At 40.3% G+C, this 14539-nt stretch overlaps 1 protein-coding gene across 1 annotated transcript in view; it reads left to right on the forward strand.

The window, feature by feature from the left end:
- FMN1 (formin 1) overlaps positions 1–14539 on the forward strand; it is a 429632-nt gene that overhangs the window by 45829 nt on the left and 369264 nt on the right. The window lies entirely within an intron of this gene.

The raw sequence follows: 14539 nt of genomic DNA on the forward strand, positions 1-14539 counted from the left end.
TATGTACCAGTAAGAAATTAGGCATAAGGATGTTTATTGCAGCATTGTCTGTAGTGGCAAAAAATAGCTAGAAAAAAATTGAATGTCCATCATTAGAGAAATGGTTAAATAAATGATTGTACATTTATGCTCTGTAATATTATGAGGCTGTTCAGAGTAGTGATCTAGATTTGTATCTATTTGAGTTATAAAATAATATATAAAATGCTCTCAGTTTTTGTAAAACAACTATCACCCCTCCCGATATATAAATATATATGTTTGGCACAGTTTTGAATATCGTGGAGACGGGCGTGGAAGAACACTGGCCAGGCTGTTAACATTCCTCATTGAGGGTCAAGGCAGTGGAGGTGGGGAATAAAGTGAAGGAGAAAGATGCGGAAGCATTGGAGAAAGGCATTAATTTTATTTCTCTTTACATATTTTTATATTGTTTCTCTGGTTGTAGTGAATATGTTACTTTTATGATTCTTCAAGAGTGATTTAACTACTTTTATTTTTTAAGAAAATAACAAATTCACCACCTAGAGTGCTTGTGTGTGGGGTGGGGGTCAGGGAGTACAATTATAGCTAAATCACACTTTTCTATGTTTTCCCCATGTTCTTTGAGGCAAGAATTTTAGCATTGAGAATACATCATTGTAACAAGGGGAAATGTAGGTTGTTAGAGAGCTGTAAAAGCCGTGCCCAAAAAGCACTAGTCCAGGAGGTAGGGATAGGATGAGGATAGAGCATAATCCAGAAACCAATGGAAGAAAGCAATTCAGAGAGGCCCCTGGATTACTCAGAGTCCTGAATGGAAAGAGATAGCTGCAAGGCTGAAAGCACAAGGGAAGGTGTGGTCACTGGAGCCCAGAGAGGGGAGATTAATGGAGGGGACCCTCTGTCAGGAACAGTGGTTTGTGGTAGAGACACCCAGCGGAGAGGAAGCTGTGGGGATAAATATCCTGGCCTCACCCTCCTCTGGACCACTTCCTGTAAACCTCCTCTAACTGAACCAACCAGAAAGCAGAGTGTAAAGGAGCCAAGCCAGGGGCTGTGGTCTACGGGGTCAGCCTTCCAGGGCCAAGAGCAGGTTGAGAAAAATGGGGAGTGGATCTGGAGGAGCCGATGGGAGTCTGGATGATGGGGATGAATTATGCCATAAAGAACAGGAAAATACTGTTGCTTCTAACCCTCTTTGAGGGAGTTACTTCGGTAGAACGACATCTATGAGTAGATTATAAGAGGCTGAGATGAGTAGGTGATAAAGAAGTGGAAGTAGTGGCTACAGTTTTTTCCCTCCCATTTATTAGTGAATGGATGTGAAAGATAGGATGGAATTTTAAATGAGCAACACGGGAAAGAAGAATGTGTGTTTATGTGGTATATGGGTGTATGTTTTGTTATAGAACAGTGGTAATCTTAATACTTAAATGATTATTACAGTGTTTTATTTCTTTCTCATGTGACCTTTCTCCTCTAAATTTGATTAGGTCGACCATCTTTTTATTGTTAAAAGTTCATACAAAGAGAAAGTGAATTAGAAGTCCTGGTAATATGATTTTTAGTCCATGGATTCAGAAACAATATTTGTATTTTTTTTTCAAAAAACAACACACAAAGCTCTTAAAATTTAACAATGATTGAGATCCCATTGTGCCTGCTTGCTTTTTGTGTAAAGCATAAAGAGAATTTTAAAGAGTGCCTTTTCCAATTATCTCAAATTAAGAATAGCTCATTGGCATGTGAAATACGAAATAAATGTTCTACTAATGAACAATTTGTATTTTAAGGTCAGTTTCTGTATAAAATAAATGAGTATTTTTTCTCATTTGTTTTGCTTTTTAAAGGGGAATGTGATTCAAAGGCCAGAACCATGGCCAAAATCTGATGTTTTAAAATCCCAAGCCAGCTCTATGCCTGTGCATTTTTCCCCAGATTAAGTTTGAATTATGCTTTGAGGATAACACCGTCCACTGGATTGCTTTTCACTTGTCTCTATTTTTGGATTCAGAGTACAAGATAAAAAGCAAGGGTGGCAGTCTGTGGCCTTTGGCTATGCACAGCCTTCTGAAATAATTCCAAAGATGTGTAGAAATAGCAGAATAACACCATGATTAAAAGTAACCACCACTGATAAATGTAAAAGAGAAAACTATTTTTGAAATAAATAGATATTAAATTTTAGAGAGTAATTCATTGGATATATTTGTTAACATAACTCAACATTCTGCCTCATGGCATTATTGGTTGGGACATTAGAAAAAGACAACCTTTTCGGGTTGTAATTGGATTACAAGTATTATATCAAATTGATAAAGCAGAGTACTGAATATTGAAAGCGTATGTTTTGTTTTATTTCTTTTTTTTTTTTTTTTTTGAGACGGAGTCTCGTTCTTGTTTCCCAGGTTAGAGTACAGTGGCACGATCTTGGCTCACTGCAACCTCCGCCTCCCAGGTTCAAGGAATTCTCCTTCCTCAGCCTCCCAACTAGCTGGGATTACAGGTGTGCGTCTGGCTAGTTTTTGTATTTTTAGTAGGGATGGGATTTCACCACGTTGGCCAGGCTTGTCTTGAACTCCTGACCTCGTGATCTGCCCACCTCGGCCTTCCAAAGTGCTGGGATTACAGGGGTGAGCCACGGCCTGTTTTGTTTTATTTCTTAGGGACTCCTGAGAGAGCACTTTTTGAAAACAGTAGATACCACTGCAGCCCCACCCCCTTGCTCTTGATAGCTGTGAGCAGATATATGACTGTGGTGCTGATCTCACTGTATTTGCTTTCTGATCACTTACAGGGATAGTGACTTCTGTTAGGTAATTTTGAAATTGGAATCAGACCATATCTAATGTATCTTTGTGGCCCCTGGGCTGTGATATTAGATCATATCATCCCCTTGGAGTTCCTCTGTGTGCCCTGGCAGCTCAGCCTCCTATCACAGCATGTTCTGGAGTTTCTTCCCTCTCATAGAAGGTTCTAGGAATTTTTTTTCACGGTCGTGGATTGTTCCAGTACATTGAAACAAGGGCTCAGAGCCTTGTAGAAAAGAACTTGAAATCAGGTCAGAATTGGAATTCAGAGATGTATAGGATACAGACAGATTTGAGGGGTCCTGGAAGGATGTTGGACAGTAGGGAGAACAGCAAACTACTGAAGGAAAAGTACCACGAGAGAACACTTCTGGGCCAGAATGTCTGTGGACAAACATTTCCTCATCCTCCTAGGAGGGCCCCTACACTTGAGGAAGAAGGAGCTTTGGCACAAAGAAATGAAAGAACTTTATCATCAGAAGCCCAACAGTTTTGCAGTGTTGAAGAGGTGTTCAAGAGAGGTAGGGACTTCCTCTCTTGAGGACTGGGTTTCATGCTAAGCAAGTGAGTGAGGACTTCAAACACTGAGATTCAGATTTTTGTATTAATAATTCATGGTATATTCCCAGTTACAGGGGAGGCTGAGGCACGAGAGTCACTTGAACCAGGGAGGAGGATGTTACAGTGAGCTGAGATCACACCACTGCACTCCAGCCTGGGTGACAGAGAGAGACTCCATTTCAAAAAAAAAAAAAATTCATGGTAATACAGTTTTATTCACAATAAAGTCACAAATCAGTTCATTCAGATTTCATGTATTTTTTTCTAAAATGTTAAAGTTTTTAGTTTCAGTTTTGTGTTTAGAGGGAGAACCCAGAAGTGCTCCTGTGACTGAGTAAAGCTGTTGGTTTCCAGGTGAGCCCAGAGGAATTGTGGAGAGTAAATAAGGTGTGCAGCTTGGGCCTCAGCTATGTTCTCCCTAGGATTCAGACTTGTCTGGGCATGTCTGGATAATTTGACAGTCACGCCTGTCCAGAGTCTTCTGCTTGAGTGCTGAGATGATCATCACAGGACAAAGCTCATCTTAAGGGAAGCAAGAATTTGAGCCACATCCGAGGGTAGCGGCTACCACAGGGAGGGACAACACTGAAAATAGCATGACGTATGTTCTCCAGATTTTCTGTTGTGCCAGCCCCGTGGACTCATGCCTGGAGACAGGGAGAGAGGACTGCCATAAAAAAAGCAGTGTGAAAATTTAAAGAGTAATGTTACTAAAATTTCTTTAGGACATTGAAAGCAAGTTCTGCATAACAGGATGTACAGACTTGGGGAAGCAGAGTCCTTATTGGAGGTGCTATGGAAGCATGGTGTGACAGGGCGTAATGAACTAGATTTTATCCAGTATGGTTTTATTGATGGTAGAATGAATGAGATTTTGTCTTATCCCAAGGAGAAGTGGGAGAGGTAGGCAGTTGTGCCTTGGGCAACACATCTGGCACCTTTGACTACAGCAGCCCTGGTGCCCATTTTGGAAGCATCAAGAGGCACCTTGTGCAGCCAGAGCAAGAGATGAAAGCAGTGATGAGGAGGAAGGATTACATCTATGAGCACACATGATTTCTAGAATGATTCAGGAGAAATTGGTGTGGGGGAGAGAGAAGCACCAAAATTGGTAGAGTCAGTGAAATACCGATTTTGTAGCTTGTTATTACTCCCCTGATTGCAGTTGCTGGAAGAAATTATGTCAAATTTCATAGCAGTTTTTTGAGAATCAAATGAAATAATATCAATGAAAATAGTTCATAAAGCACTTTTTAAAATTAGCTGTATTATAATTACACATCATTGCTGGTTCATAGGGGCAGAAAGGATTTTAAAATCCCACTCCCTTTGGTATTTTCCAGTGATAAAATGATGCTACAAATAATAGCTCACAATGAGCTGTTTATTCTGTGTGGATTTCCTGATTTGTTCTTGATTAAAGCTGCTACATTTGCTTCTGGTTTTTTTTTTTTTAAGGCACTTACTTATATAGCACCTTCATCGATATCTTAATGTTTCGTGTAGGTTAATATTGGATTTCTTTTTTTTTTTTTTTTTGAGACGGAGTCTCGCTCTGTCGCCCAGGCTGGAGTGCAGTGGCGCGATCTCAGCTCACTGCAAGCTCCACCTCCTGGGTTCACGCCATTCTCCTCCCTCAGCCTCCCGAGTAGCTGGGACTATAGGCGCCCGCCACCACGCCTGGCTAATTTTTTGTATTTTTAGTAGAGATGGGGTTTCACCGTGCTAGCCAGGATGGTCTTGATCTCCTGACCTCGTGATCCACCCACCTCGGCCTCCCAAAAGTGCTGGGATTACAGGCTTAAGCCACCATGCCCGGCCTAATATTGGATTTCTACCTAATTTGCATTAATAAAAAAACTTGAGGGCAGAGATCATATAGGATACCTCTGAGGTACTCCCCACAGTGTCTAGCTTCAAACTGGCCCACTCAGTAGCCTTTGAATTAAATCAGGGTTTTAACATTTTCTAAATTAAATCAAGTCAGAAAGGAATTGGAATGGTATGTCTGACTACTAATGTCATTTCAATGTGAAATCTTAAAGGATGAAAGAGCAAAAGAAAAGAAAAACAAAGGTCCCCTTTCTTCCTCCCAATCATTTCTGAATCACGTGAAGTCACATTTTCCCTCTTCAAAGTGTTCTCAGTTTCTGCATCTAACAGTAATTTTGTCCCTCCTGATTTCCATACCATATTTTTATCAAGGCAATAGGTTTTGGACCTCAATTATCTGCCTCTTATCTGTATTTTTATAATATTAGCTCTGATTCTTCTGTGATAAAGAACTTAATCTTGGCCGGGCGCGGTGGCTCACGCCTGTAATCCCAGCACTTTGGGAGGCTGAGGCGGGCGGATCACGAGGTCAGGAGATCGAGACCATCCTGGCTAACACAGTGAAACCCCGTCTCTACTAAAAATACAAAAAATTAGCCGGGCGAGGTGGTGGGCGCCTGTAGTCCCAGCTACTTGGGAGGCCGAGGCAGGAGAATGGCGTGAACCCCGGGGGGCGGAGCCTGCAGTGAGCCGAGATCGCGCCACTGCACTCCAGCCTGGGCGACAGCGAGACTCTGTCTCAAAAAAAAAAAAAAAGGAACTTAATCTTTAGCTCTTATCAAGCTTTTGAATATAGGACCTTATCTTTTACTTTGGATGCACGCTTTGCAGTTTCATAAATAGTAGATTAACAGGTACTGATTCTTTTAAGAAAATTGTGATTGTTGACTTTAATTAAAAACAACCTTCCAGCCTACAGTGATAAGGCAGTGGCTGCAAGCGACATGCCACCCAGCAGAGTAAAATGGGTTTGCCTTTCTTTGTTCTTGGTGTCCCATCTTCATTTGGAACCTGTTTCTGCTAGTGATAGTACACTTCAAAATGGAAACAGATGTCTCTTTATTTTTGGTTTTTAAAAAATCTCTCCTCAAAGATAGCAATGGTATCACATTCATCATTGTATACCTGGGTCAGTTACTGAAACTGACCCATGACATATACTCACTAAGTGTTCTATTGAATGAATGAATAAATGGATGGATTAATGATGACAGAACTTAGTCTGAAAACTGGTAACAGGGATACATTTTTCACATTTTTCCTATGTTAAACAATGAAACTGGTTTCATGCCATATTATGTGATTATTATCCACGTTAGATGCTGTTACCCTATTTTGCTAGAAAATGCTTTTTTTATTTTTAACTAACCTTGAAACTATTCATCTTTGCATGGGTTTGGGAATCTAAATGTACTCAGAGATGGGAGTAGAATTAAATGGAACTTGGGTACTCAAAGCCAAATCTTTTGTGAACAAAGAAACTGTTCTTCTAAATGGAATAACTTTACAACATATGATTGGCTTTACCAGAACAGACAGCTTTACATTTTTAAATGAGACTTAACTTTATTGTAAAATCCAGTTACTGAGGGGCAGTCAAGTGATCAAACTTGAAACAGAAACCAGAGGTGGTTTAATGTTTCATGTATTTCACTGGTCACAGATTAACCATGTTGCATTATCCATGATCAAAGGACAGCACGTCTGAACCAAGGTACATTTTATAGCCCAACACATTGGTGAACTAGAAGGCCAGGCAGGGACCTGTAACTCTTGTAGACTGTGATTCAGGGAGTCCTGCAAGGCTCACCTGCTGGGTGCCTAATGCCCACCATGGAAGTTTCCCTTCTGTGTAAGCACTGTTGCTAGAAAACTTGTGTATAATGCAAATATAAGTTGAGGTCATGTGATTGATTTCCAAAAGCTATGTACAAAACTCACTATAAGTCATTATATTAATATGCTGATAAAATTCCTGCTATTAATATTACCTAGCAGAGCAAGATCTTTACAGAATGGGTTATGGGATGGGTTTCCGAGAGTGGACGTAGAAGTCAGGGTATCATTGGCATGCCACAAGACTCATCTCTGCTCTCTGCCCTCATGGGATTTTTTTTTTTAACAGCTTTTTGGCATCCAGTATCAAATTTAGAGAAAAATAGAAATGGCAAGAGGTGTTAGGTGACAAAATCAGAGCTTGTTAAATTTTCCTAAGTTAAATGGAACAAGATTAAACTCAAGAGGATAATGGAAAAATCCTGCCTTGAGATTAAACTACCCACTTACAAGTAAAGGACATCAGGGACCCCAGTTTCTATTTTAGCTGACAGCATATTGATTTTGAGCCAGTTGGGTAATGTATAGCTGTTGAAAACAAAAAGTCAGGCTACATTAGAAATAGATATTCATATCAAGGGAGAAAATGTGCTACTGTACTTTATAGTGTCTGATGAATCTGGAGTTGTTGGTGTAGTTATAGGTACATATTTGAAGGGCATTATTGACAGATTAGATTACGTGTTGGTGACCAGGATGGACACATATCTGAAAATTATTTCATGGGGAAAAGAGTTATACTAAACAGAGTAGTCCATGTATCATGATGTCAAAGTGACACATGAGCAAGGTGGTCCAGTGTATGCTGTGTGTGCCACCCAGATCCCCCTTGCAAGACTAACACCCTGTTCTCTCCGCTGCTGGGGGCATTGCCAGCCAAAGGCTTACAGCTGAGTGCCTCCCCAGGAACTGCCCTCTCCAAATGGGGGCTACCTCTGCCATTTTGAGGTTCCATCTGAAGTGTCATTTGCAGAGGGCAGTTCCTGGGAAGGTACTCAGCTGTAAGGGGGGAGGTACTCCCAAGATTACACCTTCTTCTCAAGTGCAGGCCTGACCACTGACTTATCTGTGTGTGAGAGTACGGAAGTTCAGCACCATTGCCTTGTGTAGGGCAGTTCTGAAGGGCCATCCCAGTCTCCGTGCTCCCTACATTATCACCTGAGGCCTCTGTCAAAATTGCATCTTCTCCAATCCTGCTTCCCTCACTTTCCCATAGGTATTGCTCCAAAGAGCACTCTCCACTAAACCTTCTGCATGGAATCTCTTTTCAGGGTTTATTTTCCAGGGGATCCTACCTGTGATGGGTGACATTATGTTACCTATAACAGCTCCCATTATTTGTAATGGGAGAGGATAAATTATTTGATGAATGATGCTAGGACAATTAGTTATCCATATGGGGAAAAAAACAGTTGGATGTACCTTATGCTATGCACAAAAATCTATTTCAGGTGGATTTTGAACTGAAATGTGAAAAGGAAAACTTAATGGCTTTTAGAAGAAAATATGGAAGGATTAGGAAAGGGTTTCTTAAAGGCACAAAACATAATGAAGTTTACGGGTGAATTTGTCTATATTTAAATGATATAAAATTAAGATTAAAGGAAAAGCATTTGACTATGACAGATGATATCATTTAACAAAGTAAGAAGAAAAGCTGGGAGAAGATATTTGTAGCTGTTATGACTGACAATTAGCATCCAACATTTGTAAAGAAATCATATAAATTAATAAAAGAAAGGCAAACTACCCAGGAGGAAAAAAATGAGCAAAGGAGATAGTCAATTCACTTATAAGAAAGTCTGAATGATGAATTGAGTATATAAGAATATACTTAGCCTCACAAGTAGTTAGGAATATGACAATTAAAATAAGATCCTAGTTTATACGTATTAGATTGGAAAATATTATTTCAAATTTATATTCTACCTTTCTTTTCTTCCCCTTCCTTTTCCTTCCTTCCTTTACTTCAGTGTCTTTGCACTTGCTGTTTCCATGATAAACTTCTCATCTGTCAAGACCTAGCACACATGTCATTTTTTCCATAAAGCTCTCTAACTTCTCTGGTTAGAGTTAAGCATTTTGTTTTTTATATTCCAGATATTGCTTTGTGCTTCTTCCGTCTTAAAGCACTTGACATTGTTGTAATTATTTGTTTACATGTGAGTCTGACACTAGATCACCAGCTCGTGGGTGGCAGGAATCATATAATGTTTCTCTGTGTGCATGTGGCCTTGATCGTAGTGTCTGATACCTGAGTCGTGAATCAACATCGGATGGGGGAATCTGTCGTTCCTTGCCCCAGTGGCTCTTCCGTTAGAGCAGACCCCTTCAAAAAAGGATCTGAACTTCACACGCTCTGTAATGGTTGCTTTGTTTTCTTTTTTGATGTACCCACTAAAATTAGTTCAAGGGCAACTTTATTTTTGAAGAGTTCTTAATTGTTCATCACCTGCAGTGCAGCATATGGTTGAATGTGTTTCCCGCTCTCAATTTAATTAAAGGGGATAAACTGATAAGCTGTCTGTGTGTGTGTGTGTGTGTGTGTGTGTGTGTGTGTTTAACCATAGGTGGAAAGTTGCATAGGGACAAAATAAATTTTATTTTTCTTTGTTATTAATTGCTTTTCTTTCAGGGATATTGCTGCTTAGTGGCATCATCAGGATTTATTTTTAATCCTAAAAAAGAGAAATAAATATACTTTGCCTAGAGAGAGAAAATATGTTAACATATTTTAAAAAATAAAATATTTCTCCCTCAGGAAATTTAAATTTTTGGAAACATACACCCTAAAGACATTTGAAATTTTTCGTATCTTTTTAAAAAAAGTCAGTGGCAGTTCTACACACTCCACATAGGAGTATATGATTTAGTTGGTATTTGTCGCCTTTTAAAATGATAAATAGTAAAGGTGAAAAGGATCCCTTGGCTCTGTGCCTTCATGTTATAGATGATTAAAATGAGGTTCCATCTGAAGTATCATAACTGTCTATTGGTGGAATATGCTGGATCTTCTGACTTGAATTTTGGTGCTTTCCTTTCTTCCACATTCTGTTCTACTACCAATTTAAAGGTAACACAAAGCTTATTTGGATCTTTAGTGACATTGAGTTTCAATAACAACAGCTACTTAGGTATTTATTTGTTTATTTATTTAGAGACGGAGTCTCACTCTGTCACTCTGGCTGGAGTGCAGTGGCGTGATCTCAGCTCACTGCAACCTCCGCCTCCTGGATTCAAGCGACTCTCCTGCCTCAGCCTCCCGAGTAGTTGGGATTATAGGTGTGTCCACGCCCTGCTCATTTTTTGTATTTTTAGTAGAGATGGGGTTTCACCTTGTTAGCCTCGATAGTCTGGATCTCCTGACCTTGTGATCCGCCCGCCTTGGCCTCCCAAACTGCTGAGATTACAGGCGTGAGCCACCGTGCCCGGCCAACAACAGCTATTTAGGTATTTATTTTGGAACCCTTGAAACTTCCTCAATAAGCAATTGCCTGGTGGCCTTCATAAAATTCATAATAGATTTTCATTAGCATCTAAACTCAAGGGGATACACAACTCCATTTCAGTGCAATATAATTATTAGACTCATAGTCAATATGGATTAAGAGGTGAAGTTCTCAAAAATAAATGTCTACCTTTTCATTAAGTTATGATAGTCTGTTAAGTGTCATAATCTTATATAATTATTGAAATATCATTAGTAATATCCTCAGACTGGAAAATTGTGGGCTTGGTATGGCCAGTGTACCTCTCATCCTCTCCTAGTCCTCCATTCACCAGGAGAAGAGATTAGATGAACCTACTCATCATTACTTCACGAAGAACTTCTCCAGCGTCTTGAAATATGAGGAGCTTTTCAGGTTAGGTCAGAGATAGTGAAGGGCCGGAGCAGACTTTGGAAGGATGCTGCTCCTAGCCTCTGCCCTGAACCCTTTGTTTTCCTCTCCCACTACTATGGCCACCATCTCTTCATGCTGGGAGGGACATAGCATGATGATGTGAACCAATATCTGGGCCAGATTGGAGCCCTAAATCATAGCTCTCATATTTAGAAGAACCCTGTGTTTTAGAATAATCAAAGCTTTGTTTCAAAGCTGTGTACCTGGTTTAATGAAGACAGCAATAGTATCCTCACTTCCAGGAGGAGTCAGGTTATCTAGTAACCCATGAAAATACAGAATTTGCTAGGATAATTCAAGCCTCTGTATGCCTACATTGAGAGGTTAGACAAGAGGAATGTGGCAGTATGTCGCTGGGAACGTTGGGGGATGTGCCAGACTGTCCTTGGGGAGAGATGTCAGAGGAGGAGATGATGGAAATATAGGGACACCTGCACAGGCCACATTGCATTAGCAAAAGGGAAGAAAAATGAAACTGAATGAAGCTAGTGAGGATAAGGAGCAACAGCTGCAGAGCCCAGGGGCCAAGAGTTGGTGGTGCATTTCACCTACTTATCTTTAGGTTACTCGATAGAGATCTGATTCCCTCAAGTACAGGCAGTCAATGATAGTGTTCCTGCTGACAAAGCATTTCCTGGAGGCCTTTTCCAATGTTTATTTTATCTGCTCATGTGCCTTCATCACTTTCGTTTTCCTGTATCATAGCAGGCAGTTGTGCCTATGGATACTGGTTAACAAATAAGAGTAACAGCAACAGCAGTCCTTTATTCTTGTGTACCAGATTCTGACTTGGACACTTGATAAATATTGTATTGAAGCCAAACCATAATCTACACAATAGTTAATATTATCTCCATCCTACAGAGGAAGAAATGGAAAGTCAGAGAAGTGAAGTACATGGCCCATGTCACCCAGCTAATAAGAGGCAGAACCCAGAGTCACACCGGTTCTGACCAACTGCAGCTGCAGTCCCTCATCTCTTCAGGACTGTGCCTTGTAACAGGGGACAGGTTGAAAACCCAGAACCAGAACAGAAGGGCAATTTGTTGGGCAAGCTGTATGGTGGTGGGTTCTTTAAGAAACCACAATACCTGACGCTCCCCTCTTACCTCTGATGTCTGTAATCATGTAGAGAAGCCATACCCCAGTGTAAAGAAATGTGCAAGCATTTTACATAGTATGTTGAAAGGAAATACATTGTCCAGTTTTGGTAGGAAAAGTAATTTCTTGTATGGAATCTGAACAAAAATCAGAATCCTCTCCTGGGAAGAAATGTGGACACTTCTTTGGTGATATTATTAAACATTATCCTCTGAGCTCATTAATCTGGGGCTTTACTGATCAGTCATGTCTTACTCTTTGGGATTAGTTTGGAATCATACAGGTTTCCTTTTTCCTCTTAGAAATATATATAGCTACCCTTCTCATTCAAGGTAGGCAGAGGGAACTCTGGAATGCTTCTAAAACTCCTACCCTGGCCTCTTAAGTAAAAGAGGCAAATGTAGAAGAGGTGCTTTGCTACTGAGTGCAGGCAACAGTGAAGGTCCCATGGCAACAGGGAATGGGGAAAGGCAAGGGTGGCATGGGCTGAAAGCCAGCTGTGAATAAGAACCACCAATTTCAGTGACATCTGTGGGTACACACTTTATTGCTTACCCAGAACTTTTACATACATTGTTATCAGATTCTCTTAAAAATCCCTGTTTGGGGAGGGTATGTTTTTCTGTCTACTTTTTTTTTTTTTTTTTTTTTGAGACGGGGTCTCGCTCTGTACCCCAGGCTGGAATGCAGTGTTGTGATTTCGGCTCACTGCAACCTCCGCCTCCTGGGTTCAAGCAATTCTCCTGCTTCGGCCTCCCAGGTAGCTGGGACTACAGGCTCCCGCCACCGTGCCTGGCTAATTTTTGTATTTTTAGTAGAGACAGGGTTTCACCATGTTGGCCAGGCTGGTTTCGAACTCCTGATCTCAGGTGATGTGCCTGCATCGGCCTCCCAAAGTGCTGGGATTACAGGCATGAGCCACCATGCCTGGCATGTTTCTGTCTACTTTAAAACATTATTTATTTGGTTATGTTCTACCTCGTTCCAGAAATCATTTAAGGGACTTGCATTCAATATAGCAGATAAAATACCTTTAAAACAGGTGATAGAAATTAAAGAGAAAACATTGTTTTTAGGGTCATATTGACCAGCACAAATTTATCTTGACTGATGACACATTTCAGAGCCAAATGCTGTAGAGCCATTACCATGATCCTTGCTTCTGTTTTCAGGAGGAAATAACTACAACATGGTTCATCAAGAAAAACCACTTGCTTAGATATTTTCACCCTGAAATATGTTATAAAATCAGGAAGTGGGAGTTTAAGAACTATTCCATAGTCCTATATGAAGCTCTTCCCAAACACGTCTGCCTCTGTGTTTATGGTTATATGTCTTTCTTGTCTACGTGGGTAGACTGTATATATGCATAAAAATGTGTGTTTTTCATATTCTTCCATGAAATTTAAACCTCTCCAAGACATGTGCTTTTGTGAGATTTTTAACAATCCTTTCCCTGAAGCAGATAATGACATCTCTCTTTGAATGAGGATGGAGCTAAGACTCAGAGAGGGTACCTTGCTAAGTAAACAGCAGAGGGCCAACACTGACGTTAGATCCTCTGTCCTCCCTTTGTACCACATTGTGATGTCATGGGGATGATTTCAGTGGCCATGAAGCCATCTGCTCTGAACTTAAGTAGTGAACACGGCTCCATCATTCTGATTATTTATATTTATATCTTCAAAAGCATTCAAAAACATTTTTTATTCAACAAATATTTATTGAATCCCTATCATATATTCATCATCGTTCTGAGTATAGTAGACATAGCAGTAGACAAAACAGACAAAAGCAAAGCTAGTTCCTGTCCTGATGGAGTGCACACTCATTCTAGAAGGGTGAAGACCAAAACATAATCAGTAAATTGTATACTGTATGTACAGCAGGGCATGCGGGTGATGGGAAAAGACATTCCATGGTCTTTTTGGTTCATAGAATAGAACAGTTAGTATTGGTACGCAATGCACGATGAGAATTCTATCCAGTGTTAAGTAGTATATTTTAAGAACATTGCATAACCTTGGGGAAGTAACCTAACTGATTCCACTAGCATTCCAACAGAGAGAGTCCCATCTTACACAGTCCTTGCCAGCCAAGCTCTCCATTTCTCCAGCTTCACTAACCTCTGCCAAGAGGCCTCCTTGTTCCTGAGGGAACTGCTTTTCTCATATTTCAGAAGGACAGTGCATACTTCTGTCAAGCTGAAAGGGATCTTTCCTACTTGATGCCAGCGAGAAGCAGTGCCAGGGAAGACAGACTGACAGAGCAGACATTCTCCTCCCTAACTGGGTTATTCTGTGCTGTGCTGTGCTGTGGCTTATCTTATTTTGAGATCTTCCTGCTGTTGTCCAGTTTGTACCAACATTTCAAAATCAATATTCTCTTTATTTTTAGGGGCACATCTTTACAAAACAGGACTTCAGAAAAAGGGTGAGATGTTAAAGACTCTCAAAAGGTTACACTGGCCTTTTGAAAAAATAATTTATGTAGAGAAACTTCTAGTGCAAGGTC

This window comes from Nomascus leucogenys, chromosome 6, assembly GCF_006542625.1.
Source record: "Nomascus leucogenys isolate Asia chromosome 6, Asia_NLE_v1, whole genome shotgun sequence".
NCBI lineage: Eukaryota > Metazoa > Chordata > Mammalia > Primates > Hylobatidae > Nomascus > Nomascus leucogenys.